Source organism: Thunnus albacares, chromosome 6 (genome assembly GCF_914725855.1).
Source record: "Thunnus albacares chromosome 6, fThuAlb1.1, whole genome shotgun sequence".
In the NCBI taxonomy this organism is placed as follows: Eukaryota; Metazoa; Chordata; class Actinopteri; order Scombriformes; family Scombridae; genus Thunnus; species Thunnus albacares.
This window is the reverse complement of record NC_058111.1, coordinates 4,134,351-4,159,428: the sequence shown is the minus strand read 5'-3', so window position 1 is coordinate 4,159,428 and position 25,078 is coordinate 4,134,351. Positions and strand designations below refer to the sequence as shown.

At 39.2% G+C, this 25,078-nt stretch overlaps 1 protein-coding gene across 1 annotated transcript in view; it reads left to right on the top strand.

Annotated features, from left to right (window-relative positions):
* The first annotated feature begins 9,395 nt into the window (after positions 1 to 9,395).
* Positions 9,396 to 25,078, top strand: part of si:cabz01090165.1 (uncharacterized protein LOC100333421 homolog) — a 131,328-nt gene continuing 115,645 nt past the window's right edge. Inside the window, exon 1 of the mRNA XM_044355350.1 lies at positions 9,396 to 9,535. The gene's annotated coding sequence lies outside the window, so the exon portion shown is untranslated. The remainder of the gene's footprint in view (positions 9,536 to 25,078) is intronic.

The window sequence follows — 25,078 nt, the reverse complement described above, 5'->3', positions numbered from 1 at the left end:
CTGAGGTTTCTTCCATTTTTTCACTATTAAAGGCTTTTTAGGGAGTTTTTCCTTATTTTAATCGAGGGTCTAAGACTGTAAATCCCCCTGAGGCTAATTTGTGATTTAAGATATTCAGCTATACAAATAAATTTGACTTGACACCAACAGCCAAGTCTCACATATTACCTGCGAAACCATCATCAACATGAAAACATCAGATTTGCACAATGACGAAGGAAATAAAAGGTTTTTGCGACCTGATCATCGTTCAGTAAGACATTCTCAGCACACTACAGAGCGTCTCTCCTAATTGGCTGCTGACAGCGTTGTCAGCTGAAGTGTTAATCACACCGGATGGCATTTTAGCCGTGACCTTACAGAACTGAAAGCGACACCATCGAGAGGAAGTGTGAAGAAACAAGACACTGCACCGCGCCGCTCTGCTCTCCTTTATCATCGGTCTTCTCCGTGTTCGCTGCAGTTACACATGACACATGAGTTTTTGTAGAAGTTGTGTAGTCTACCGTGCAGTTTTGCTCCAAAGTTCTTGCTCACCAGAAAGTTTAATTGTCTTCTAACCAGGTAGATCAGATCAAAGCTCGGTGGGGAAAAACAAGCAGCAGCACCTCACTAGCATCCATACTGTACATGTTAAGGAAAATGAGCTCTTGCAATTATAAAAAAGAGCTTTATATGGCTTATTTAATTATTATTAGAGGAACTTATTGACTTAATTGTTGCCAGGGAGACGGTGCTGGAGCCCTCTGATTGGTGGTTTTTTCCCTTCAGTATAAGGCGCTGCTGCTGTTTGTTTGTGAAATTGATCTGATGAAGGTCTGAGGAAACAAAACGCTTTTGATAAAGTGACTGACAGACAAATGACTTTGAATGTGAATCCTGGGAATGTCGACTGATGATTCAAAACATTACTTATTCTACTTTGCTCCGTTGATGCAGCCAACAGTATGTAAATCAAGTACATCTTATAGTTTGTTCTTGTTGTTCAGTTTCATGTATTTAACATGGACGTCTGTGAAGACAGAAAGAGACAGAGAGAGGAATTAACCCTCCTGTTGTCTTCAAATCGACCGTGCAACTTTTGTCCTCCCGGGTCAATTTTGACTGGAAAGTCCACAGATGCTATAAATTTTAATAAAACCCTTAAAATTCAGTGAAAGTAGTGATTACTTTTACTTGCAAACATGTGTGATATGGAACCATCCATGTGATTTTCAGGCAATTAGATGAAAGAAATCCATATTTGTGATATAAAAAAACATTTGAAAACGGGTCAAATTTGACCCGAGGACAACAGGAGACAGTATAAATAAATATGTAGGAGGAGTAAATAAAAAAACAACAGAATAAAGCGGCAAAGCAAACAGCGAGAGCAGAAAGGTGTCGAGTAGAGGGACAGCACAGGTGACATGGAGTTAAAGGGGAAAGGTGACGAAAACAGACGGAAAGAGGGAGGGAAATGTGACATGAGGAAGAAAATAAAAAAGGAGGCAGAAAGAGAGAGACAAATGGAGGCAAAAGTGAGAGAGAGAGAGAGAGAGATAGAGAGAGAGAGGGCCATTTTGATATTCCGCCTGTAAACCGAGAGGTGGGGGGGGGGGGGGTTGAGTCTATAGCTCAGGGACGCCGACGCACTCGACCAAATCATCCACCTCATCAGTCATTCAAAACACCATCAGTCAGCCAGGAAATCGCCCATCAAACAGACTCGTTCACCCACAGCTCACCTCGGACTCCCAATAAATAGACTCTTTTTGGCTGACTGGCATGTCCCGCTGGCTCTCCTCTGATTGGTGGATAAGAGCAGTCAAGTGGTCAGACGGCTTCATGTCAACACGGGTGAAATTCTGTCTGTAAATCTCATTCATGAAGGAGCTCACCGAGTGGCGGGAAAACGATGCTTTTCATGTTAGATGTGAACAATGTGCTACGTGAGTATAAAAACAACAGTAATTACAAACAATATACGCATTATGTTGTATTAGAACATACATATGGAGCTTTGTTTTCATTCAGTTCATCCTTTTATCGGATACATATTTTTGCAAATGCTTTATTTTTCTGAGTTTCTTCTTCTATGTGGAGCTTCAGAAGACGGTTCGTTGCTTCCGTCTTATTCCAACCTGCACTTTGCAACAATTCAGTTATCAGCTGTCAGCTCTGAACTCAAACCCAGCAGTGAAAATGAAAATCTCAGCGATCAAATCTTCCAGAAATCTCAAAAAAAAAAAAAAAATAACACCTTTTGCTTTGAGACTGATGGATATTTGAAAATGTTTGACCGCTGCCGGAGCCGAGAAACATCCCCACTGTTTAATAGATGGTATTAACCTTCAATCCGGCTACCAATGAAATGGAAAAAAATAAAAAATGGAAAAAAATAAAAATTAAACAGGAAAGATTTTTTTTTTTTTTTTTTTTTTATCCAAGAACGTTCAGCAAGTTCAGCTCCAGGCAGGGAGGAGGTGGTGGAGGTCTGTGCCCAGCCGGGAGAGAGAGAGAGAGAGGGGAGGGAAGGGGAAGAGTGAGAGCTGACGGACCCACAGGGGAGAAAGACTCAGCTCTGACCATCTGCCAGCCTCCAGCATCCTGCCAACACACACGCACACACACACACACACACACACACACACACACACACACACAGAGAAATCAATGCTGAAAACACTCATGATTGGATGAAAACATTGACATTAACAGACACCTGAGATGCATCACGCCATGCAAATGTGTATGTGTGTGTGTGTATGAATATATGCATCAGTGTACATGCAAGCTTGTATGTGTACTGTACCCTGTGTGTGTGTGTGTGTGTGTGTGTGTGTGTGTGTGTGTGTGTGTGTGTGTGTGTGTTGGCAGGATAGAGGCTGGGTCTGGCCCTTCTGTCAGCTCCCTGTTGAATTTCTACTTCTCTCTCAGGATAAAACAACCTTCCACCCATTTACATCTCTCTCTCTCTCTCTCTCTCTCTCTCTCTCTCTCTCTGTCTGTCCATCCTTTGTCTCCTCCTCCTCCTCCTCCCTATATCCCCCCTACCACCACCACTACTACTACATATAATAAATAAATAAAATAATAACTGTATTTGTTTAGCACCTTGCATGCAGATAAACAGTCAAAGTGCCTCCAAAAACACATTAAAAAAGGAAAGTTAACTGAAGAAAAAAGATAAATATTATATGAAATTTGAATCTGTATAAACAATATAAAAAACAGTATAAAACAATAAAAACAATGATTAAAACATGTGTTTTACAAAAGTATAAACTAAGAATAAAAAGATGAAAGACAACCACCAAATCTGTCAAATTTCTTTTTGAAAATACCAAACAAGTTCCTATAATCTATAATCTATAATCTATAATCTATAATCTATAATATATGATATATAATTTATCACTGTTTCCCAAAGAATGTCCAAAACCCAAAGATATTCAGTTTACTGTCATAGACGACTGAAGAAACATGAAAATATTGATTTTATTATCTGGAATCAGACAATTTCAATTGTTTTTTCTTCAAAAATGACTCCAAACGATTGATTGATTATCAAAATAGTTGGTTATTAATGTATTAGTGGCAACTAATTGTGATTAATCAACTAATCATTGCAGCTCTAATCGTATCCAGGAAGGCAAATACTTTAAGTTTCAAATTAAAATGTATTCTTGGTGAATCTACTGTAGTTTTCAGAGGGAACTATTTTCTACTGAATTGGTAAAAAGAGTAAAAGGTCTTCACAGTAAAATCTATGAATTTCTGAATTTACAAACACGTCTCTGATAAATGAGGCTTTTTATTACCGTGGTGATATCAGACACGTCGCTGGTGTTCAGTAATTCATCAGTATATTCGAGTACGCTTCAAGTGGAACTTCTTTGTGTTTAAAGACTGCAAACAGATCATTTAAACTGAGAGAAGATTAGTGACTTAATCAGCTGATAGATGATTATTAATATAATCAGCGTGAGCTGCCGTTTCACTGAGGAGAGATCTTAATGCCAAAGTTTCTCTCTTTTTATTTTTTTTTTTTATATATATGGACCGTCATTCCATCTGTGTACACATCAGATGTTAAATAAGAAGAAGAGGATATGACAGAGAGATGAGTCTGCTTGTGATCAGATGTATCTAGTATCCACTCATCCACCCATGTGTCCATCACTTCATCCATCTGTAATTCCATCGTTCCTCTCCTTCTTCTCCTTTTGTCCTCTTTCCATCCATCAGCTGCTCCTCCTCCATTCCTGCATTTGACACATGACACATTTTTTAGCTTTAACGTCTTGTTTTATTAATAATTTTAGTATATTTGACAATCAAACTGCTGTTTATTTATCATACTGAAACAAACCGCCTCATTGAACGTAATGTACGACCTGGTGTGAAAATCCTCTCGTCCAGTAATTTAATCTTATTAAAATCTCAGACTTGGCTGCATCGTGTTAAACTGTTCACTAATGACCATTGTGGGAAAAAAATCCCCTCGTCAACTGGCTGGTAGACTTTGGCTGCTGGATGTTTGACCTGCAGCAGCAGCAGCAGCAGCAGCTTTGGCAGGAAAACAGACATAATTAGGAGTTTTATTCTGCTCCAGTGTTGATTCATACCTGTGTTTTTGTCTTCTTTATATTCTTATATATGTTCATAATATAAACAGTCTTCTCATTCTCCAATCAGTTCAAGCACAATCCAAACAGTTCTCATTTAAAATGTAATCAGATGGTTGGTTTCTTGCGGTTTGGCAGCAAACCAATCTACCTGTTTTTTTGTGATTATTGAAGTTCCATCAGAATCTAAATGTGCCTTCGTTTTATTTAACAGGTTAGCAGCTATTATATATAATCATTTCAAATGTAGTTTTGAATGTGTTGTTATTGATTTTCTAGCCTCAGATTCTTATGAGCTCCCACACAAAAAAAAACCCCTAAAAACAAAAAAAAACAATAAAAGTCTGGAAGTGAGAGTTGTGAGTTGGACCAGTCAGTAAACTCTGAGGTGAGTTTATGTAATGACGTGACATAAAACAACCCTGAGACCAGACAAAAATGGAAATATTGGACAATAATGCAAAACCAATAGTTTGGAAAAGATAAAGTATGGCTAAAACACTGAGGGTTAATAAAACAATGGATGTAAATCAGACTCGCTTCATAAAGGCCAGACTACTTCCTGCGTTAGCATGTCTGTTGTTAAGGTTGGAGATCATATTTTATTCTTGTTTGGAGTTTTTCTGACATAATTTAAAGTTCATCTTTAAATTGTGTGGTATGTGTGGAGTGTGGTATTCATAATTTATGACATACAGAAGGCGTCGTGGAGGAAATTTAATTTAATTCACACTTTCCATTTAGCATAACGTACCACCTTCGTGCCATTAGTCTTGTCTTGTATCTACTCTTCACACTCTCAGCATAAAAGCAATAACAATACAACTTAAAACGTCTGACAAAGGTCACTTGACTGAAATGTAGATATTCAATTAACGTAGTGTTAACGTTGACAGCGTGCAGCAGCTGCTCTTTGTTAATATGACTCACTCTCTTATGCACCAATACAGGTGTGCAAAGATCACACACACACACAGATGTACCTGAACGTCACACAAAAGACCAACTCTGTCTTTCTTTAGATGACATGAAAACGAAGCATTTTTCTTATTTCAAATCATTTTTTTTTTGTAGATAATTTCAAAAGAAATGCAGAAAATATTGTCAGAAAACAAACAAATATAACATTAACATTATTGGCTCAATGCCAAAAATAAATGAGATTTATTATCTAAAGTTGTTTTATAGATCAGAGCTCAGACAGAGTACAAATCTGATCCTGCAGTTTAGTAAATCAAACCCCAAAACCACATCAGACGTGAGTGAAATCTCAACATCAGTGTCAGGCTCTCGTTCAGTCCTTTAACCTGAATACTGCCCCTTCTTCCTGCTCCTCATCCTCTCTCTCTCTCTCTCCTCTTTATTCCCTCCCTCTGTCCTCTGGAGGATTACCGCTGAGGCTTGAAGGACATGGATGGACAGATCAGAAGAAAAGGGGAAAGGGAATTGAGTGGAGAGAGGAAAGTATGTCTTAATAAGACAGAGAGGGAAGTCATACTTGTCAAAACTCACAGCCGGAAACCTGCGCTAAATGAGGAGCAGAGGAAGAGAGGCGTTTTTCCCATGTTTATTCGTATTTATTCATCATTTAAGTAGATATTTCACTTTAAGGGAGTCCATTTGTTTCCACAGTTAACTTGATCATTTGCAGTTTCTAAACACTAAAGTCGTAGCCAGCGTTGACATATCTCACACCTCCGCCTCCTCTTAGTTATTTGTTATTCTTCTTGCTGATAATTGGCCGAATCATAGAAAACTTTGCATCATATATTTCTCTAAAATACAATAGAGTTTCTTTACAAAACCACATAAAACTAAAGCAGAATGCACTGCAGCTACAAGACGAGTTGAGCTTTAATCTGGAGCTTTTTCCTCCAGCTATAGTTTTAAAGAAATTGCATCATGCACACACTGCTGGGTTTGGTGGTGGATGTCGGGGTTTGTATTATGAGAGCTGGAGACTGAACAGTTAGTTGAATACACAGATGCACTTTTGAACTGTGGAACACCATTACAAAGATGGTTTGATCAGCGTATCTCATATCCGGTACTAAAGTGGTCGTGTTGAAAGTCAACAGGTCCTTATCATAGACTGTATAAACATATGGACGTAGTTACCGTGACGTCACCCGTTGGTTTCTGAAGAGAAAGGTTTTGAAGCTCAAAGCGAGCCGCTCCGGCCGTCGCCATCTTGGCAGTGCGTGACGCCGCCTAACTCCCAGCCAATCAAAAATGGGCAAAGAGGCGGGCTGAATGGCTGAAACAAGCCACCTATGTTGGTGTATCCATGTTTATTTCTGCTGTAAAGTTGGGCATTTTAACATGGGGGTCTATGGGGATTGACTCGCTTTTGGAGCCTCAAGTGGTCACTCAAGGAACTGCAGTTTTTGGCATTTTACAGCCCTAGAGGTTGCCGCTTGGTCCTTATAGTTATGTAAATGGCAAAATATGGTATGTTATTCGTTAGTGCCTTAAGAAACCATCATATGAGAGTTTTGTGGTCTGGTGCAACCAACACATCAGCAGTTTGTTGTTTTTTCCAGTTCAGGCAACAAAAAGAAAGAAAAGATTTCCACTGTTAAAACAAATGTTACAACATTTGTAAGGAAATATGACACTGACAGCTTGTTTTAAACTGGCTGAACACATTTTTGAAGGTTTTATTTAAAAAATATCTGCAACTGCAACAAAAAGTTGGTTTTAAATGTTTCTATTTTAAAAGATGTTGTCTGTTTATGACTACATGAGACACTTTAAGTACCTGGAAAACAGTGAATCTTTAACGGTGACCTCATCACACGAGTATGCACCGATAATACAATCCTGAACTGTATAATACATCTGTTACAGGAAGTTAATACTTCCATGAATGACACCTGAGATACAGACAGATAATGACATGTTTTAAACCTGATTATATGACACAAAATGGGACATAACATAAGTATCATTCTGTTCTCATTCAGCAGCACAGAACTAAACCTCCATCACCTCCCACTGCAGACAAACCTCCCCCCCGTCCTCCCGCCCCAAAGCCCATTTTTACAGCTTGAATGTAGGAATGTCAACAGAGCAGACTGCAGACGGAGGAGGGCTGGACAGTCAACAAAGCCAGACTGACTCTCTCCCGTCCACTTATCTCTCCTCATCTTAATAAGACCGGAGCAGCGGCATCTCTCCCATAAGGCCGCTCTGTCCGGGTTTGAACCTCAGTCTCATTAAGCAGACATATTGGCCTCCGCAGTACAAAGAGCTTCCTCTGGAACTGACACTCTGCTGTCTCCGCTCGTTCGTTTAAAAAACCTGAAACGTCCACGACGTCCTCGCCGTGTGCCATCATCGATATCAGTGAGCAGCACTGAGGGAGAGAGAGCGGAGGGGCGGGGTTCTGCTTTTATTCACACAGAACTGAAGCATGTGTGTGTGTGTGTGTGTGTGTTTTTGAAGAAGAGGGGACGATGCTTGATCCGGATGTCGGATAGTGAGACGCACTGAAAAGGATTTTGACGGTTGAATAGATCTCAATCTTTCACGGTCATTTAGATGTTCCTCTCTGTCTCTCTAATCCAATCAAATTTAATTCAGTTCTGTCCTTCTGTGATTCAAAGAGGCTCGTAATCTTAATTCATAATCTCGCCTCGCAGATGAAGTGGACATGAATTTTCATCATGTAAAAAATAGTAGATTATTAGAAAGAAGAAGCTGAATTCAGCCGTTTAGATGATATAAAATCTGATGAATCACATTAAAAACTGTGAGTTTTGACCCTTTTTTTCATCCTCAGTGCACCATACAAGAGGGTGAAAGACAGATCCTCGTCTGTCATCCTGTGCCTCGCCTAGAAATGTGTCAATATCTCAGAGAATAAACATAATCATATCATGTTATGTTTGCATTGTGTACACATAAAGCCTTGGATTTAACCCTCCTGTTGTCTTCCTGTCGACCGTGCAACTTTTGTCCTTCTGGGTCAATTTTGACTCCGGAGGACAAAAGTCAACAGATGCTATAAGTTTGAGTAAAACACCCAAAATTCAATGAAAGTAGTGGTCATTACTTTTACTTGCAAAGTGTGTAATATGGAACCATCCATGCGATTTTTAGGCAATTAGATGAAAGAAATCTATATTTCTGATATAAAAACATTTGAGAACGGGTCAGATTTGACCCGAGGACAACAGGAGGGTTAATTGTTGCCTATAATTGGTTCAGAGTACATTGTGTATACATAGATATATGTATGACTTATACCCACAACTGGACATTTTTGTGATTTTCTGTTATTTCTATGCTGTTATGATGTTGGATGTTAAACACAGTCAGAGTTCCTAAACTTGAGGTGAACGTACAGTAAAAGGCAAAAGTTTGGACACATTTCTCATTCAATCGAATGTCAAGTTGTGTCCAAACGCCACGAGGAATTTAACCTTCAGCCCTGCCTGTGTTACCGCTGCAGCACGCTGACTGTACTGACCTATCTCCCACGTGATCCACACTGAGGGAGACTTAGACTTTGGATCGCTCTGGATCCAGCTTAAAAATGTACAGTGATGGGCCTGGTGGGCGAGCTGCAGAGCCAAATGTCAGATTTTGAAATAACATTGTTATATATTATATTATTGGTCAAAATGTACTTATATTGACAAACAGGCAAAAAGAAAATTAAGTACTTTACATATTATACATAACTAACTCTTATTTTTGCTGATAGATATTCATATTCATAGTAATTTAAACTCTAGAGAGGTTTACTATCTGTTTACATACCAAAATAGCTGAAGACGTTATTCATATGACTGAGATTGTGATGTCATTTTCAAAACCTCTTTTTTTCAGGTTGTTGCAGATCGAGTCGTCACGTCACAGCTGGACTTGGTCCTGATTGGCTCCTCGTGATAAAGAAATACTGAAAGGCTCGGCGTCGGGTGAGTTTCCTTCGTTTCTACTGGAGTAACCGAGGATTTCTGTCAGTCAGGATCCAGTCTGTGACATCACTGGTATTATTACTATTTATATTGAACATTCGTGTCCTGAACATAAGGATGGACGAGTGACATCCTGAGCTGCACTCGATTTGATTTTGAAAAAAATTGAAACAAAACCGTCTTAAGTCTGAACAGAAGGTTTCGAGGGATGCGACAGAGGTGATGAGGGATGTTTGAGAAGCTAAATAGGATTCTTCCTGCTAATACTGAAAACTGGATGTAAGCTGAAGAGAAATCTCCCTCTCTTTCCCTCCCTCCCTCTCCCTCTCTCTCATCCTTCAGTGGTCATTTCAGATCCAGCAGGCAGACACCTGCGTCTCTATTTGATAAATATTGAATCTGCCAGAGTAAGAAATGGATCTTTAACGAGTCCAACACACACAAACCTTACACTCACATTCACACACCCTCCCTCTTTCTTTCGAACATGTTCCCACATACTGAACAGGTTAGTAGGGTTAGTGGTTAAACTGTGTAGTGTGTTAAACTGTCTGCTGGTTTTGTGTCGCACAGAAATACACACACACACACACACTCACACACACACACACACACTCTCTGCAAACACACAAACAGACAGACGGCTGCGTGTGTGATGCCAATTTGTGTGTGTGTGTGTGTGTGTGTGTGCTCGCAGACTTATACTGACAGAGGACACAAAGAAGGTGTGACAGGCATGTTGATCATCTGCGTACTGACTGTGTATGTGTGTCAGCCACCAGCTGTATCTGATAATTAGGTGTGTGTGTGTGTGTGTGTGTGTGTGTGTGTCTTCTTTCTTATACTTGTGTATCTTTCTGAAAATGGAGCTGAACATACATTATACATTTGCTCTGAGTTGCATTAAAATGTAGAAACAGGTAGAAGAAGTTATACTCAGGTGATGCAGGAGCTTGTTGATTGATGTTCTTGTTTCATAACATTAATGACACCTTGTCTGGCAGTGTTGTTAGTGTGCAATTCTTGTGAAGCAAAATGTTATCAACAACTCTATAAATGTACCTTACTGAGAAAAAAAGAAATAATAACAAGGAGGAAATAAAGTTTTCTTTGCGTGATGGAAAATTAAAGACTAAATCCATGACAGAACTAGCTGTTTGGATCACTTATGATCTGCTTTCACACTGCAGCCTACATAGTCCAAACCATAGACTGTACAAAAATATGGACGAAGTCACCGTCGCCATCTTGGCAGTGCGTGACGCTGCCTAACTCCCAGCCAATCAAAAATGGGCAAAGAGGCGGGCCGAATGGCTGAAACAAGCCACCTAGCGGCTGGCGGACCTGTCACTCAAAGCAGCCATGTCCTTCATTATGCAAAACTTTACGGCTTAATAAAACTTAAACGGGTGAGTTATAAAAAAATTCACCTCCCGTACAGTTGTCATGAAAGAGGAAATTAGCTACAGAGACCAAAACTGTTTTTTGTACCAGGCTGTAAACATGTTTATTTCTGCTGTAAAGTTGGGCATTTTAACATGGAGGTCTATGGGGAATGACTCGCTTTTGGAGCCTCAAGTGGCCATTCAAGGAACTGCAGTTTTTGGCACTTCCGCATCGGCTTCATTTTACAGCCCTGGAGGTTGCCGCTTGGTCCAAACATGAACTGTATTCACCATCTTTACGTCTGTCTTAAGGAACCAAAACACTAAATATAAAGGTTACAGTTTTACATTTAGACCTATAAGCAATGCAGTTCACATGTGATATAAGTATAGTAGAGAATTAGTGCTGTGCTCTTACAGGTTGCAGCTGAGGTCACACAAGTTGTCATGCAGACAAGTTGTAAAAAAATGTGAGATATCTTAAACATATTTAACTTTAGAGGTTATGAAGCCTTGTTTAATAAATCAGACATAAGAGTCAAGTGTCAGCTGGTTTTAAACTTTCTAAGGCAGCAACACAAGCACATAGTTTAAACACAAATAGATTTTATGAAACTGGAAAACAACATAGTAACAACACGCCTTGTAATACAGTTGATAAGCATCTCCTGCCATCTCCGGTTTATAGAAACACACATCATTCACCTAAATCCTTTGTTGGGCTCCATTTACAAGGTCCTGTATAATATAATATGTATAATATACAGTATATGGGTTCATGACTATTCATTGCCTGGTCTCCGTCCTGTGTGTGGTGTGCGAGGACACATCTGTTTCCAGCAGCAAAAAAAAACAAGCATATAAAGTACATTACTGCTGCCTGTTAAAGCAGAGATGAGGACGGTGTGACTATCTGCAGCAGCAGCAGCAGCAGCAGCTGTAAAGCAGAGCAGGGCATCAGCTCAGTTGCTCAGCAATAACAATGGTTTTTATAGGCAATGAAAAGTAACAGTGGATAGCTGCTGATAGCGTCTGCGTGGTGCCATCAGAAGCTAATAGCGTTTATGGGCTTTTGGGGTGTGAACAGGAACGAGAGTGTAAAGAGTTCTTGCCTCATTAGTTGCTCGTGTAACGTTGCTTTATAAAAGGACAAACTGTATAGTAATGAGAACTTTGAGAAACTTTAAGACATAACATGATATAAATCAAAATGTAGGCAACAGTAAACCTTGGAAAGTTTTGTGAATATGGCTTTTTAATTTCTACTTTAAAGAGGCTTTCAGAGAATCTTGATAAAGACCTTAAAGATTAAAGAGAGTAACTGCTGTAATTTTAAAGAATTTATTAAGAGAAGTTATTGGCCAGATTAGCCTTGGAAAGCTGTGTTTCATCCTTTTTAAATCTAATGTATTAAACATATCTATCTATCTATCTATCTATCTATGAGGAAGGATTTCATTGCTCCATCTCTCATTATGTATAATATATTGCAGGTTTCCTTCTTTAACGCTGTGATTGCTTTTCTGGTTGGTAAACAATTTGGATGCAAGAAGGACTGAGTCTTCTCCCCAGAGAGGAGAGGTGCAGCGCATTCAGACAATATCCACAAACAAAAGCAATTTGACTGCCAATTGCTCAATTCAAAGACAAAATCAACCTCCTCATTGCCGACTGAAGAAGGGTTTTCAGCTGTGTAAAAAGTAGCATCAAAGAGTATCTTGTTTTTCTGTGAAGGATCTTTCACAACAGCTGAAGACACTCAGCGTTTGTTGAGGTTTTCCTTTGAGAGTCTAAAATTTGAGAAGAGCAGTTTTCTGCCATTATTGTCGATGTCTAATCAAACTTAACATCGCATTTGTTGAAACAGAATCTTAATGGGAACAACAGCACTGTGGTTCCACCTTTGACCGGCGGTTTTGTTAATAATTAACTTTTATAAATGATCATTTTTGTTCATTTTGTCCCTAAGCAATGCAAAAATCAGACTGGGAAAAACTTTTGACTTCTTTGCATTATTTCATTCATCTTGACTGACACTCAGCTCCATGTTGTACAGAAACCGAAAAAAATCTTTGACTCTGACAAACGCAAAATTTAAAATCTTTGTTCATGCTTATTAGGGATGTGCAGAGAGCCCAGTATTTGTATTTGTATCTGTATTTGTTGAGGCAGCAAAATTATTTGTATCCGTATTTGTATTCGAATAAAAATGGACAGAGGCTTAAAAATCCTGTTTTTGTTTTTATGACACATTTAATTTTAGAAAATTTAAGTCTTACAATAAGTGTTCATGAATAAACTACCTTACGAAGGAGGTCCCCACATCGGGTTTTGAACTGGAGTCTCCCAGATCATAGAAGACTGCGCTGACAGACCTCTACCTATTTATACACCCATAACACAGAGACAGCACAGCATGTAACATGTAGGGAAGAACTTTTTACAACCTAACTTTGTGGAAAGAAGGGGACCAACAGGTTATGCAGAGTCCGTTGGGAGAACTCTGCATGTGTCAGTAGCTCAGCTTTATCTCTGGGGAACACCCCCAACAAATAATTTTTAAAATATTTGTATGAAACAAATATTCGTATAAAACCCACTATTTGTGTTTTGCTGAATAATGTATTTGTATTCGGGCACACTCCTAATGCTTATACAAGTTGGAAAAGTCTCCATATGTTAATATAAATAAGTCTTCTTTCCTTCACTTTTAATGCATGTTGATTAGTGGCAAATTGAGCGTTTTATCTACAGAGGTTTAGAACAAGGTTTGCTCCAGGAATAACTCTTTTGTCTGTCTCATATCTTTTTGTGATTCATACATTTTGAACCTTTTTTTTTTTAAATTTCCAATATCACATAGCCACATTAGAGAAGCCTGTTTGCCGAGAAGCTTTGGTTGCTGATAGGAGACCCCGTGTTGAACAATAGCAGCGAGCAGGCGTGCTGAACAAAAGCCTCTCAGTCTGTGACAGATTTTTAGCTCGCTGCTAATGGGAACCAACGCTCAGAGACTTAAAGCGCATAAAAAAACGATCATCTCCACTTGCTCAGAACTGAAACCACAGGGGATGAATAAATGAATGAATAGGAGAGAGATAGGGAGAGAGAGAGAGAGAGAGGGAGAGAGAGAGAGAGAGAGAGAGTGGAGCGGTACAAAAATAAAGGAGGATTTAATAAACGCAATGGAGACAATAAATTTGTGAAGACTGTTATTAGTGCAGGTATTGTATTCTCTGGGTTTTGATTTCACGGCTCTTGGAAGAACAAAAGAACAGTGAGACTATTTATTATCAAGATGTGTCTCCTCCGTCGCTCGGAGAATTCCCAACTTATTGTAGCTTCGCCTCCGTATCTTCACAGCACATTTATCTGTTAAGAAACAATTGTCTACGGAGATGTAGATACGGATATGAAGCAGCAGCGATTATTTTCACTCCGCATATTCTTCTCACTGCTGCCATGCAGAAAGGTGAGTGTTTGCTGAATGTTCAGAGCAGATAGGATCAAGAATAAAGACACACAGTATGTTTAGCTTGAGACATGATCAACCAAAAGTCCCAAAAAGCACCTTTTTTTGTACAAGAGAGTCATTGTGTATAACTGTATGCTTTTTGAATTGATGTTGGAAGCATCAGACTGGAAGACACTTGTCTGCAGAGTAATTGTTAGAACCATTTGTATCTATATGTCTGTTAAGGTTATTCTCTGGTTGCCACAGTAGTTGGTGGCGTATTGGACAGCAGCATATGGAAATGCATATGTAGAAGAAGAGGCAATTACTCCTCAGGTGTGCTGCTTACTGGGAGAAGTGCACAGTTTTTTGACCGCCATTTAGAAGCTAATCTTTAAGCCTTTTATTTTATTTGTTTTCATGCAAGTTATTGGTGTAAGTGTGTGTGTATTGGTACATGGTGGTAAATATATACATTGAGGCTTAGGTTTTTTTTGGTTTTGTTGAAATCCAGTCACTACAGTAATGATGATCCGTTGACAGTCTGGGTGTTTTCCTGCTTACTTTGGTCTCTGTTGGTTCACTTCCTGTCTTGTCCTGTCCTGTCAACATTGGTTTCTTTGAACCATGGTAACATTTCCCCCCCAACTTTAACCATAATCTTAACATAGTAGTTTTAGTATAGGGGTTCCAAATCAGGCAATATTAAAAATGTTCACACCAAACGCTGAGACCAGAGAGATGAGCAGACAACCAACGAACATACAGAACTCAGAAAATCACCAATGCAGCTCCCCTTCAACTTCATGCACAAACCTATTCATAAGAGCGGAAGTGACTTCCTGCCTATGTTTTCAGCACCTTCGTGAGCCAAATGACCACTTGGACTTTGACCAATGGGTGTACATGTCTCTGCACCATTTGGACATTTGGTGTACTTTGCTCCCCCCCTTTCCTAATATTTCCAGATGTCTCCTATTTGTCTGGTGGCCTAATGCTCAATGACCGGCGTAGGCCAAGGCGATCTGGTAAAAGTCTCCTTTAAATGAGTTGTTTTCGCCTATCCATTGGTGTTGTGCAACCCTTAGTGTTTTGTATATTACTTAGTACAATTCCACACGCTCATCATATTTTTGCTCCTACACTAGTTGCCTAAACAACACTTTAATCTGATCAGAAGACACTGTCAAAGAGCCTATTTTGCCATTTAAGTATGAGGACTAGCAACCCTGTCGCCTAGAAATTATGTTCATATACTACTAATTTGTTTCCCCCTTGCTACGTTCAGTTTGGATTATGTTCTCAGGCAATCTGAGCAAAGCACTGGACCATGGAAAGATCATGGCTCTGGTTAAACTTTAATCAACATGCGTCTCTTGGCTGAAATGACTGCAGGCTTTTTCTTTATTAAAGCAATCTTCTTTCCCTTAAACTTAACTAAATGCTGTATGGAGCTGCTACCAGTGAATACTGTAATTGATAAGAACTGATACTTTGGCAGTTCTTGCATCCTGTAGACAAGTTGTGGATGTCTTGAGACTTCTGTTTGACCAATCAGTTGTTGGGTCATCAGACAGTCAGAGCAGGGGCTTAAAAGGGTTTTCAAAAGATTATCACACCCTCAAGGCTTCTCTGTTTTTACTTGAGCTGAAGATACAAGTAGTCTTTATGGGTTTAGTGGAGCCAGAGAGTCATAAAACCTATAAATCTATAGCTAACATCACACAAGAAGCTTTTTAAACCCTCAATAAGTTGCCAAGTTTCCATTTGTTTTTGTGATTTACCAAGAAAGATCCTTGTTTTCTTTCTTTCTCTGATCCTGTATTACTCTCTGTAGGGAAATTCTCTTTTACCTTTCCCACTCCACAGCTCGGTCAGAGTTCAGCTGAACAACGGTGCTGCAGCTCGCAGGGATTCAGGCCCAGATTCAGTAAAGGTTTGCAGAGGGACAAGCGGCCCACTATGTCCTCAAAATGAACAAATCAAAAAGTCGTGCTTTGGAATAAGTATGAGCTGTGAGTGAAGGTTCCCAGACAGTATTGCTCAAAAACAATAAGTCTTGGCGCCTCTCACAGATGCATGCTCTATTACATTTATGTATTGTCTGTGGTGTTCGTCTGCCTTTATTTATTACCACAATGACAGCAAAGAGTCGACAAGACATTATGGGAGAGAGTTGGGGAATGACATACAACTTGCAGGCTACCAGGTGCCTGAATAAATGCAGAAATTATAATGTGTATATATATTATATATAAGGCTTGTTATTTAGACAATGAAGAGTAATAGGGGTATAATATATCAAAATACATTAATGTGACAATACCATCATAGAAATAAAACAAAAATGCTACATTAATTAAATCTGATCAGTTGACTCCCAAAGGGTCCTAATTTTATGTCAGATGTATTTCATCTATTAACCTTGAATGGTCAGAGGTCTCATCTGTTATCTGACAATATTGATAAGTCTTTAAAGAATGTCTCTAAATTGTGTGATGTTCAAATGACCAACAGAAGAATGACATTTGGTCTTTATCATTTCATTCTTTTGTTTCATTTTAATTAGATAAAGATGTTTCCAGGAAGAGCTGCATTCATTCATCTAAAATTTACTTCAAAAACATTGTTTTTTCTGTTTCTCTGAGTGAGAAACATGATACTTGACATCAAAACTTCTGCACATGTTGGTATAGATAAAATAAATAGATATGGTATTTTGTGTTGTCAGTTTGTTTTATAAAAACCTTAAGTATACTGAACCATAATTTGCTTACCAAACCATGACTGACTCTCTGCATTAACCTCTTACCTTGCAGTGATTCGGTAATGCATCAGTTATACTAACACATCACAACTTTGACTGAATAAAGATGAATGTATGTTCTACAACAAGCAGCAAATCTGCAGCAAAAAAGATCACAGAACACTGCAGTTAAATGTTAAGTGAGTAGGACACCAGCCTCGGTGGATTAGCCTTAAATTCGGAGCATTCAGTTTGTGCTTGCAGTTGCTGGTAGAGTTTGTCTTTACAAAGCTTATTTGCACTACATGTGTTGTCTGTTTCTTATGTATAAGCAGCGAATTTTTAATTAAACAAGACTGTACATTTAGGAAATAAACAGTAAAAACTGCTGTGACACTGCTGCCTCAGTGATGCTCGATGTCTTGCTCTAGGACACTTTGGCAAAGCAGCTGTTGCTATTATTGAGATTTCAGCTCAGAGTCTCCAGTTAAGTGACTTCCTGTTGCCCAAAACCTCACAATAAAACATCAACATTGTACACAAAGCAAGAACACAATTTCCTCTGAGATTGACTCCAGTTAAGAACACAACATCATAAGAATAAGACAACTTTGGAATTACCAAGTCGTATTCAGCTGACCACACTGATATCAACCCTCCATTAATCCTGTAAGACGGTGAGCACTCCGACCCCCAAGTGTAAAAGTAACAGAGCATTACTGGGATCAGTGGCCGTAATGTAATTACTGAATTTCAAATTGCAATCCCTTACACTACCTGTTACAGTGTGTAAGATCACATCTCAACACTGGAAATAGCAAAGAAACAACAAAATAAATAAAATCTGCAGCTTGTTTAGAGTTTAAGTCATCAGCAGGTTAAATGCTGCGTCTCAAAGCCAAACTATGAAGTAACTCTAAGCAGGATTTGAGTCAATAGAGCATAAGTGACAGAATTATAGTTGAGAAGTCACCGAAACCTCTTACATCAGGGTTCTACAGTGTGAATATTTTATTCACGTTTGCCCCAAAAAACAGACTTGCGAACCGGACTCACACATATATTTGGAGAGCCTCTCACAGTAGAGCCGCTAGCTCAGCTACAACACATAAACTTTTACAAAGGGCCATGAATGTGCTTCAGAGCTCCAGCAGACTCTTTGTTTTCTCTCTCTGTGTGCTTCCAGCGTGGACACGGAGAGTCTGACAGCAGCTGCTCATGGCTGGTTATTTTCATTGCATTTCTTCTTTGTTGTCGCCCACAATTGCCGTCCATCCTACCATCATCACCAGTCCGTTCAGCGCCTCCATAATGGTAGTGGTGCTCTAGTAGTGGTAAGTCAAAGTAGCTGAATCAATTCTGAGTGGTCATATGTGTAAAAATATAGCAAACGTTTGGCATTTTTACTTTAAAAGATGGCTGAAACAATATTCGATCGTCAAAGTAGTTGCCGATTCATTTTCTGTTGCTCGTCCGATAGATTAATCAACTAATCGCTGCAGCTCTACTTTAAAACACACAGTGAAGACTGTTCCTGATTAACGAATCCACTTCTTGACTTTGGTCCAACACAAATAGGTAAATGATTCATTTCCTGTTCTCTCTCATTGATGCTCCCCTCGGAGAAAGAATGTTCTCTCTCAGAATACAGATGTTGCATCAGGCTGCCCTCAGTGTATTTAAATTTGAGTCTGTTTGACAAAGACCTGAGCGCACACACACACACACACACACACACACACACACAGCACAGTAGAAACAGCAGCAGGTTATAGCTGGTAATGGGCTAAAGACATTAAGACACAGTAATGACTTAGAGTGAAAGATGAACTGCGGAGATGATTTCTGAGTTAATTATCTCTGTGTTACTTCAACATTTTTCATTGTGCTACTAAATTTTTTTGTGTGCTCTAATTTTTAAGCATTAAGTCAGCATAAAGCCTTTTTAAATCCATGTTTAGTTTCTCTCTTTCAGTTTGAATCAAGCTACTTTTCTTGATTGCCATTAAAGTAAAGACCAGTATTACCAATTTTGCCAAAGAAGTGTTGTCTCCTTCTATTTCTCTCTTCTTTATAGTCTCCCAGAGTACCTCATTATTTGCTTGATGATTGGCTGGAGGTGAATATGTGCGTGTACCTGTTTACATGTGTGCGAGTGTGTGTGTGAGTGTGTTTGTTGTTGTTGCTGTGTGTGTAAAGTGTGTTAATCCATCAGTGGAAGGTCAGCCCCTCCGGCTTTCCTCGTTGTTGTTTAACTGAGAACTTTTCCTCTCAGTCAGCACAAACGCACACAAACAGAGAGACAGAGAGAGGTGCATGCTGGTTGCTGGAGGCCAGTAACAACACCTGGACTGATGTATCCAGCTGAATTCACAGCACTTCTATAGCTGACAGCTCACTGCACACACGCCGCTCTATTTTTATCTACTCCTCTTCATTTTTTTCCTCAGTGTCTTCTTTTTCTTTGCTTTTTCACATTTCTCTTCTTCGTCTTGTGTTCTCTTTTCTCTTCCTTCTTACTCTTCTTCATCTTTTCTTCTTTACTCCTTCACTGTCTTCTACTTGGCCTCATCCTTATCTTTCCACTTCTCTTCTTTACACTTATTTCTTCTTCTCTGGCCTTTTTTAAAAAGATCATACTTGTGTTTTCATGTCTGCCAATTCTCTATAAATCACAAATATGTTCCATATGCTGCCGTTTCCCAAAACTCTTGACTTATTTCCAACTTTCTAGACACTTTTCTGGTCTTTTCATCGACGTGCAAAGACTTGAAAGTTACTTGCAATCGTCACAGGGCGTTTTATTTTTAGCCGAGAGTTACATTACTGCTGTGAGATAATGCTGTAGGGAGCACTCTCCTTGTTGATGGGTTCAAGGACCCTCAGACATTCAGGAACAAAGAGTCAGATGTGTGAAAAGCATTTGATTCACAAGCTGTGTTGTCATTAAATCCAACATGATGAGTCTCTGCAGCATACTGTAGGTGACCTTGCTGACCCCCGGAGAGCAGGTGTGGAGTCAATGTTTCAAGGATACTTTGAAAGTCGGCTGTTCTGGGAACTGAATTCATCAAACGGCGTTTTTAATTGCAGACAGTCTCTGTATTCACATAATCTATCAGGTGACTCATTTCTGTCAGATCCCTAAAGGTGGTTCTCTGCTCTACAAGACACTCATTTATCTAAAACACATGGATGTACAGTTCAGATACGCAGGCGGAGTGAACTGATGGAGGAGATTCAGGAGACGTACATGGTGTCAAGAAGATAACATGAATACATACACATAGACATAAACAACATACAATAAACACTGCTATTGTGAAGGTTTTTATGTCACTGTATCACAGTTTGTTTTTAATATTATATTATATTATATTATCTGTCATTTTTTAGCAAATTTTGCAAGTTTTAGGCAAATTTACAAAGCCTCACTTTATATTTCTGAAGGAACGAAACCCTGAATCAGTCTTTCTCAGCATTCACAATATTTGATTGGTTGCACTACGAAACAGTTTTTTCCCCCATTTCTATCACAAATAAATAAAATTTCTAAATACAAAGGATGACAACAGGATGAAGCGTATTGATAGTGCAGTCTCGAAACCGCCCAGACTTGGATGTCATATGTCGAGGCTGCAGGTTTTTATGTCGTTGTGTGTTTTGCATCATAAACCGTTTCACTGTTTTGAGTAAATACGAATCCGACTTTATCACATTTTGCAGTTTTTCTAAAGGTCGTGCTTTATTTAAAATCATACTCAAAGAAGAATGCAGATGAGTCTGTTTTATAAGCAGGTGACGCTCTAAATATATAACGGACATGCTTGGTTCGGCACAGGAAATGATGGAGCAGTCGCTCGCGGCGTGCGGGGAAAGATGGACTCCTCTTGTTTACATCGCTGTTGACTTTCTCTCCCAGCCTTCATGTTCAGTGAGTGTCAGTGTTCAGAAGCTGTAATGTGTGGGATACTTCAAAAGAGTTGTGATTAATATGTTTTGGTGTTGGACTAATTGCTGTATATTTAACTTTTGATATGAAACTAAATGAATAAAGTGCTCTGGGAGATTAATAAGGATACAATGTTTTGACGTGGTAAAGACTTTTAAGCTGTTTGGACATTAAGAGGTGCTGACATCATGCTCAACTTAGTGTTTCATGTAATGTTGGGAATATTCACAGTGTTTTGACGTAGTGCTAAGGGTATTTATGTGTTTTATGTCATGCTAGAATAATCCAGAGTTGTTATGATTTAAGAAAATTAAGGTATTTTATGATAAAACTAAGAATATTTAAGGTGCTTAAGAGTCCCTGATATCAAATCCAAAAAGTCAATGGCAGACCTTTTGAAGTTCCTCTGTCTCCTCAACCGCCATGAAACATAAAATGCCTGTATATTATCTATTTTTAATGATGTGGCCGTTTGCAAACACCACACACACACACACACCAAACAGACAAACGTGTGTGTGTGTGGTATTTCTCTGTCAGCTTGACAGCACTCCTGGACTCCCCCCCCCCTCCCCCCCCCCCCGCTCACCCCTCCGACACCAGAGATGCAGACAGAGTGAAAACAAAACAAGGTCTGCTACCCGGTGCTGTGTGACACCTGTCAGCCACCGTCCCGACGTCCAACCGCACAGCCAGACTGACCTTCCCACAACAACAACAACAACAACAACAATGTGTGTGTGTATGTGTGTGTGTGTGATTTCGGTCCTGCTGTGTGTGTTCTGTTCCTTGAGCGTATGTTCACCGTCCCACACACACACTCAGGTAGACAGATGGACGGTGGACAAGTAGGCGACAGAAATCTCCATGAAAGATAAGACACACGTGCAAGAAATCCACGATGGAGTAATTACATTAAGAGTAAAATATCATGCATTTCACTTTAACTTTAAGATATATTCTCTGGTTTTGTTATAGCTGTTTGAAGATGTCCTCCCACCTGTTGACCCCATCATTAGCTGCTACTGAGCTACCAAATATGGTGAACAACTCATCATCTTTTTGTTATTTTTATAATATCTTATTACCTTTTTAAATACAACTGTACACCATTTTCTCTTAAGAGACAGATGCAGCTCCTGTAGTTTGTAGTCACACACCATTTAATTTACATGCATATCAGTCAATCAATATATGTACTCATCTGTATGAAACAGGCTCAATCTCGTGTCCGTTTGTTTTCGTTTCAGGTCACATGAAAGGGTCTTGCAATGTTTAAATATATTTTGAAATATTTCATACATTCATGCATATAGTTAGTTTAAATAAAACCAAACCCTCTTTCATTTGTTTGAGTGGCTTTAATATATTTTTTTTTCGTTGTTTCCTTCGTTTCATCTACCTCTCCGCTCGGCGATTGAATAGATTTGATTTGGACCCAATGGGTTTGATTAAGGCGGCATAAAACATTAAAGCTTAATCGCTTTTGAAAAATGTTTAATATGTATAAACAGCTGCTGGAGCCTTTTGATAAAACAGCCTACATGCATACATAATTTGAATACATATGAAATAATTAGCCCCAGAAATACTGAATCCTATAATCAAACCTGAAACTACATAGTTTCTTGATATTTATATATGATTTAAAGGGCATGTGCACGTTTCAAACTGGAACACAAAGTACTTTTGTGCACAGGTAACAGGAGTCATTGCACAATGTTACAACTATTACTTCAGACCAGTTAAAGCTGGGGTAGGCAGTTTTCTGGAAAAGGTTTTATAGTTTTTTGTGATCAGCAGTTTGGTCACCTGATGAGACTGACTGAAGCAGGAAGTAACAGATGGGATCAAAAGTCTGATATTGTCCCCTGACGCCTAGACCTGATAAGTGGCATTTTATTAGTCTTAGTTAAGAGGTGCTGCAGCCTGAAAACAAAGAAAAAAAGTGATACTTCTTGTTGCCTGCAGGTGGCGCAAATGCAGTAGTTGCAGCTGTTTTGTTTGTTGCCTGTAGGTGGCGACATCAATGTGCCTGCAAGTGTAAATCGCTCACCAACAAGCATGCAGGCTCATTCATCCCTGTTAACATGCCAACACTAGCGTCTTTTAACTGTATTGTTAATTAACATGTGTTAACAAGCCAGTAATGATTAGCTGAGCAGATATGATGGCACTAAATAAAAAAAAAAACAGTCTGATTGATCGCTGATGAAAGATCAGTTCCTGGTCAGAAAAACACATTAAACAGAAATGCAACTCTGTTGAGACACAGCTGTTCACAGAGCTAAAGGACCTCCAATATGGCAGCCAGAAGCGGTGGTACATCATCAGAGACTTTATTGCATTCAAGTCCTCTGCTTCAAGTGGCCTCCTCGGGGAGTCCAGTTAATCATGTCTCATGTTGTTTCATGTCAATTGATCCATTTGTAATCCTGCATGTGCAGTGGTGTAATTACAATGGAACATACTGGAAGATACACATGTTTAACGAATCAGAGTATGTGCTGTCCTTCTATCTATTCTAAATCCCATGAAAAGACCCAAACCAACAATCTGTTTGTCCGTCTCACAATACCAACTTCCCTACTCTGTCTGTGGCCCCTAGCCCATTGGTCAGTGTTTAAAAGCTGTCAAAGAAAAGTTCAAATCTTTCCTGTTGTTCTGTCTGCCACAATTTAATGACTAAAGTGGATTAAGTTTAAAAAAGACTTTTCAAGTGAAAGCCAGAAGCCACTTTGAGCTGAGCTGATTTTAGGGTAAGCTAACGTGTAAACACCTCACTTGTTCCAAAGAAACTGTCACTGTGAAACCTTGAAAAGACAACCCAAAGAGATTCCAAATAGTGCTGTGCCCAATACAAAAAAAACTAGAGAGGTGTGTGAACCTGATCGTAGCATTAATTGGCCCTGTGTGTGTCCATACCTCTAGTATTGTACCCAGCATGTGTCCACACCTTTGACAATGCGCTTGTAATGTGTTTGCAGCCAGCAGGCATCAGCACCTTTTTAATAAAGGGACCCAGTGTGCCCATATTGATGAATAGCCTCGTCCATGCCGTTATTAAAAGCCCCGCTGTGTGCCTTTCTTTGATTAAGAGCCTCCTATTTGTACATTTTTTGTTGGTTAAAAGGCCCAGCGTGTCCATACCTTTAATAAGTTGTCCACTGTCTGTCTTCTCCTTTGTTAAATGATCTAGTGTGTGCTGTCTTGGGTTTGCAGTGTTGTCAGATTTGGACTCACTGTCCTGTAAAAGTCGATAGAAAGTTTGACTGTCAAGTAATACGGCGTGACGCTTCAAAGGTTACTGTATTTAACCCGGAGCAGTTCGATATGAAGTTGGTAGGGAGGGACAATAAGGACACCACATCCTGAACTGGCCTCTTGTTCACCCTGCCAGCCCGCCAGTCGCTTCTCCTCAGCGGCCCCACTTCACATTTCTAAAGCCTCCAATCTAATTAGACTAGCGGAGAAACAATAGCTTTAAATCTTATAACAATATGACAAGGCCTTGTGTGTCAGACTGCGAGTGTGTGTGTGTGTGTGTGTGTGTGTGTGTGTGTGTGTGTGCGCACAAGTGTGTCAGTGCTCTGGGTAATTACCGCCGTGCATTCATACATTCAGACCCACACACATGCAGATACCCTCATAAAAATCAGCTGGATTATTTCCAGCTCTTCTCCCACCCAGATGAACAAAATATGAGATTTGATTAGGACTATTATTTATTTATTTTTCATTAATTTGCAGTATCAGTTCACTTGCTTTCTGGTGTGTTTTCATGTTCCATTAAGTCAATGTGATATTTTTGTTATTATTTTGTTTGGGCCCTAGGGAGACTAGTAACCATGTTATAGAAGTGTATTGCAAACCAAATAAAGAATGCAGAATAAATAATTTATTTTAAATATACAAAAAAAACAGGTGAAAATCAGATTATACCAATTTTGGCTATCCAGTTTTGATTATCATAATGGAAAAAAAATTACCCAATCTTTGGCCACTT